General features: G+C 44.6%; 1 long non-coding RNA gene across 1 annotated transcript; it reads right to left on the bottom strand.

Annotated features, from left to right (window-relative positions):
• Positions 1–3,920: 3,920 nt before the first annotated feature.
• LOC147014159 (uncharacterized) lies at positions 3,921–4,857 on the bottom strand. Its single transcript, XR_015050667.1, has 2 exons — positions 4,470–4,857; positions 3,921–4,088 (listed from the first exon to the last, which is right to left on the bottom strand). It is a non-coding gene; the product is annotated as an uncharacterized LOC147014159 (long non-coding RNA).
• Positions 4,858–5,437: the final 580 nt, after the last annotated feature.

The raw sequence follows: 5,437 nt of genomic DNA, 5'->3' as shown, positions 1-5,437 counted from the left end.
AAACGCTCAAGGAGGATTTATGAGGACTTTTAGTATGTTATTCTAGACATATTCCTGGACCTATCCTGAAAAAATCAGCTTGTTACCAAAAATGTCCAGGTTAGGGCCTATTTTGACCTAATGCTCTTGGACTATTGGTCCAATCCAGTGTCCAAGCTAAAATAAATGTATTAGCAAAAGAATGTCCAAAAGTTTTTAACGTAATTTGACCTTGACCTTTATCTAAATGCATGTTCTTGGGTTCTGGCGATCTCAAAAGTATCACCAAATGAATGGGCATCCACAATTTAGTTGGAAATGACACCTTAAATGTTTTTCTACACTGTTTGGTTCCAAAATTAAGTGCGTTTGAACATTAGACCAGGTGGACTGGTGGCCATCTTGGATTTGACCTCTCACTGTCCCCTCAGAGGTCAAATCTGACTTCCCTCCACATCTGAAAATAAACATTATGGTATGACCTAACTATGCTCGAAATTTCATGCTTTTTTCATAAAATGCACAATTTGTGAAAATATGAGAGCTTATCCGCTGTACTATTAGCATTGTTGGTTCACGAGTCAGTAAGTGACCACCATATTCGTTATGGGTGTGTGTCTGTCTGTCTGTCCCGAGCATAGCTCCGTGGGTTTTGATCCGATGCTGATAAAATTTGGGTGGGAGGTTTATATCATAATCTAGTTGTGTTTTCCTGAGAATGGGCGTCGTGCGCCCATTATGGGCGGAGCCACGCCCAAAAAAACGTGTTTTTAGGGGGTAGCCGATTTCAAGTTACATCTTCTCCGAGAGGGTTTGTCGAATCTGGCAGGGGTTTCGGTATTTGGTTAGCCCAATGGCACCTGCATAGCCCCACGGAGCTTGATTTTTCATTTTCGTCCCCAGGTCGAGGTCACAAGGTCACGTACTTATAAAATGTCAAAGAAAATCAATAAATTGGGCATCGAGCTCCTAGGGTTTTCAACTGTTTCAAATGAAAGTTGGTATTTAAGTAGTGCTCTTAGAGTACTACAACTTTCATTATTTTACGTTTTTCCCGATTCCTGCCAGTTTGCCCGTGGCATCCACTCGAAGGTCAAAAAATAAAAAGGCGAACCGTGTACATTGCTCATAAACCATCGCCATCTCCAGACTTGTTGCAGATATTTTCGTTGTAAGGAAATTTTTGGTGATGATGAAAGAAGTGGCTGTGGGTTTGTTTCGTTTCCAGACGATGTACAGTAAATGGAAGGGAGTCGTAAACATTTATCGTTTTCCAAACGGTGTACGATGGTAAGTGTAACAATGGATATTTAAAAAATTGTATGTTTATATATCCAGTCAGACCTCCATCACACAACCTGGTTATAACAAATATTCAGAAGATGTTTAGTCAATGCGTATTCTCACTATGCACGATCCACATTGTTGGAAAAGTTGGATATATTGTATATAGTCGTTTTCGGCTCGGCTAACAAATCGGCTTTGGACACTGGATTGGACCAATGCAATAACAGTGAAACTTCGCTTCCATTTTGACACTATTATCACTAGATATCCACATATTTCTACCAAATTGCATAACAACTTCCTTTGAAATATCATCTTGGATTTAAGGAAAACAATTGTTGGAAAAGTTGGATATAGAGAAGAATAATTTCGTCCCAGCGAGAGGCACAAAAAACATGATTTCTTGTCACTCAGATGGATTCCAGTACATGTCATACATCCTGAAGCTGCCAACATGTAATGTTCCATCCGCAGTCCAAGGGGTACAAACATTGATGTTTGAGAAGAATGGCTTTACTATTCGACCAGAATCATAATGGTAACCAAGAGGAGCATTCACAGCTGACTCGACCAATCCATTACATCCTCTTGCCCAAACCAAGCCATGGCCCCTGGGCCTTCCGGTCCAGTGAGTGACCATGGCAGCTGCTCAACTCGCACACAGAGGTGGCTGCTCTGCTCGTGCGCACACTACGCGCAAAGGCGATTAGCTTCGTGTTTTTCTTCCAATGTCGTGCTATTTCCATGATCAATAACGTGTTTCAGACAAACTTCATCAACCCTGTTTTTAGGTTTGCTCCACAGTTTAGGATTGTCAGCTTCATCTAATCTCTTGTCCAAGTTTGTTCCTGGACCACAGAAAGAATATTCTGGTCGATGCAACTCCACTGGTATCGCAGTTGTTGTCCGGTTATCATGTTTAGATTTACTCTTTTTGACATTCACTCTTTTTGCTGAGATATCAAGCCTGGTGTTGGCTTAGCGATTAGGGTGTCTGATTTGGGATCCTCGGGTCCTGAGTTTGAGCCCTGTTGGCTGCTGAATTAATAACAGGTGGGGTTGACTCATCCTTCCGAGGATGACCTCCGAGGATGGCCCGTCATCCTTCCGAGGTCGACAAGAGAGGGGGGCGAGAGAGGGGAGGGAGAGAGGGGGGGGTGAGAGAGGAGGCGTCACAATTCAAGAGAGGGGAGAGAGGAGGGGGCGAGAGAGGGGGACGGAAGAGGGGGTGAGAGTGGGGGCGAGAGAGAGGGGGCGTCACAATTCTTTTCTTCGTTTGATATGACGTCACAATTGACGCTGGGGACCTGAGTATGTTTCCCAAGTTATGGCCATTTATGATACGGTTGGTCCGATCTAATTGAAACAATGCCCCAATCCAGTCGTTGTTTACGAGAGCGAAGGAACGAAGCTGCACATACTGGCACGCACCTCGGGTCCCACACTGGTCTATCTATAATTCCAGCAATCTGTGTGTGTGTGTGTCTGTCTGTCTGTGGGCGCCGTTTCTCGACGACCGCCGGTCCAATCTCATTGAAACTTGCCAGGAATATTGCTGGGGACCCGCGGGTGTGCCTTTTCAAGGTTTGATATTAATTGGACGAGCTGTTCCCTAGTTACAGCCATTTATCTGTCAACCAATGACAAGACACGGTGCTATGACATCACGAATGACGTCACAATTGTTTATTTATTTATTTTTTGCACGCTTGACGTCAAAATTCTTCTTCGTTTGGTATGACGTCACAATCGATGCTGGGGACCTGAGTATGTGCCTTTTCAAGGTTTGATATTAATTGGACGAGCGGTTCCCAAGTTACGGCCATTTATCTGTCAACCAATGACAAGACACTGTGCTATGACATCACAAATGACGTCACAATTAATGTTTATTTATTTATTTTTTGCACGATTGACGTCACAATTCTTCTTCTTCATTTGGTATGACGTCACAATCGACACTGGGGACCTGAGTCTGTGCCTTTTCAAGGTTTGATATCGTTCTTCATCCGTTTCAGCTGTTTCCGAAGTGTTTCCCAAGGTTTGAAAGCTGTTTTTTCCCAAGGTTTGAATTAATTGTTCAAATTATTAATTAATCCCAAGGTTTGAATTTTCCCAAGGGAAAGAGCTGTTTCCCAAGGGTTTGAAAGCTGTTTTTTCCCAAGGTTTGAATTAATTGTTGTGCTTGGTAGACATTTGTGAATACATTTACAGAGAGAGGAGGGGCAAGAGAGGAGTGAGAGAGAGGGGGCGTCACAATTCGAGAGAGGAGGGGGCGAGAGAGGGGGGTGAGAGGGGCGAGAGAGGGGGTGAGAGGGGCGAGAGGAGGGGGAGAGAGGAGGGGTGAGATTAGGGGGGTGATGGGGGGGCAAGAGAGGGGGGGGCGAGAGAGAGGGGGCGTCACAATTCTTCTTGTTCTTCGTTTGATATGACGTCACAATTGACGCTGGGGACCTGAGTATGTTTCCCAGGTGTTTCCCAAGTTATGGCCATTTATGATACGGTTGGTCCGATCTAATTGAAACAATACCCCAATCCAGTCGCCGTTTACGAGAGCGAAGGAACGAAGCTGCACACATCTACGGGCACGCACCTACGGGCCCGCACTAGTCTTTTTACATTTGTGGCCTCATAGCCTGGAATTAAAATCAGACTTTTTCAAATAATTTTAAAAGATTTTATTTTAATATTGCAACAAAAATTTCAAAACAAAAAACAAATCTTCTTTCCGATGGAAACATCTTCGTTTTCTTCTTCCCGATCTTAACACCTCCTCCTCATCTTGATGCCGTTGGATCTTTGGCTGATGTTACTTGCCAGATCTAAAGGTGACAACATCGAAATTCAAGGTTAAAATCATCGTTCAGTATTTTCAGGAACATCATCATACATCGGAGTTCTTAACAGCCTTATTGTAATCGTTAAGACCACACACACGAGTTCAGAGTACTTGGACGTGTTCCACTACAAGCAGTTTCTTGTGAAGCGCTCAAGTCAGCACTCCATTGGAAACCGTTGATCAGGAACGACGAATCGTGGTCCACGTCGGCTAACCCTGACACGTGGAACCACTCACTCACTCACTGTGTGTGATCGGAGGTACTGGCGCCGACGAGTCGGTTTATATTGACGAAAGGAGGACGTCGTTGGAAACACCGGTCCGGATCCACCTGCCGTGTTTCCTCTGGGTTTACAACACTCACCTTCCACCTGGTGCTCGTCCTGTCGAACCTTCTTCAGCGGACTTCGTCGTCATTTCCGCTGTGAGTGTTTCGTCAACGGGAAATCTTTGAACATCACCATCATTTTAATTACCTCCACACACATTAACAGGTTGTTAACGAGCTCCAGCTCGAGCACGGACAAACGTTTGAATTCCTCACACCGATTCCGAGCTCGTCCTTTCCTCCACAATCGAACAACCTCGGGCCCCAAATGTATCTCAGCTCGTAAGAAGAAAGTACATCAAGTTTTAAGATGGAGATTTTTACAAGAACGAGTCATCGCTTTCAATTAAATAAAAACAAACAACAAACAAACACACACAATGGACGAGTGGGCGTGGCTAATAACTCCCGGCATGCTTCACGCCTCTCATGTTCGCTTGTTGTTGTTGTTTTTAGGAATTGATCACATGACCGATTATATTTATTTATTTTTATATTAACCGTTGATTCGGGAACTTGACGAGTGTGGTGTTTTACTTTGTGCGGTTTACTGTGTAAAATACGAGCCTCTTGCACCGTCTCCAGCATGTTTGTGGTTGGGACATCCTCGTTCACCTGAACCCCCCTCGAGTCTTGTGTGTAATCTTTGTGAAATCATTTATTGCTGTGATCGACCCTTCAAATGTGTCCAAACTGTTTGTCTGATGCGGATCGTGGGAGTGGATCCAAACTATAATTCACAGACCGGTGTTTGTGTGTCGGTTGTTTGTTTGTTTGTTTGTTTGTTTGTGTGTGTGTGTGTGTGTGTGTTTGTATGTTTGTGTTTGTATGTGTGTGTGTGGGGGGGGGGTTGTGTGTGTGTGTATGTGTGGGGGGGGGTTATGTGTGTGTGTGTGTGGGGGGGGGTTGTGTGTGTGTGTATGTGTGGGGGGTTATGTGTGTGTGTGTGTGGGGGGGGGTTGTGTGTGTGTGTGTGTGTGGGGGGGGGGGGTTGTGTGTGTGTG

This window comes from Eptatretus burgeri, chromosome 13, assembly GCF_056783735.1.
Source record: "Eptatretus burgeri isolate ZD-2024b chromosome 13, Ebu_testis_v1, whole genome shotgun sequence".
Lineage (NCBI taxonomy): Eukaryota > Metazoa > Chordata > Myxini > Myxiniformes > Myxinidae > Eptatretus > Eptatretus burgeri.
Note: the sequence above shows the minus strand (reverse complement) of the source record. Positions and strands in the feature narration are given on the sequence as shown.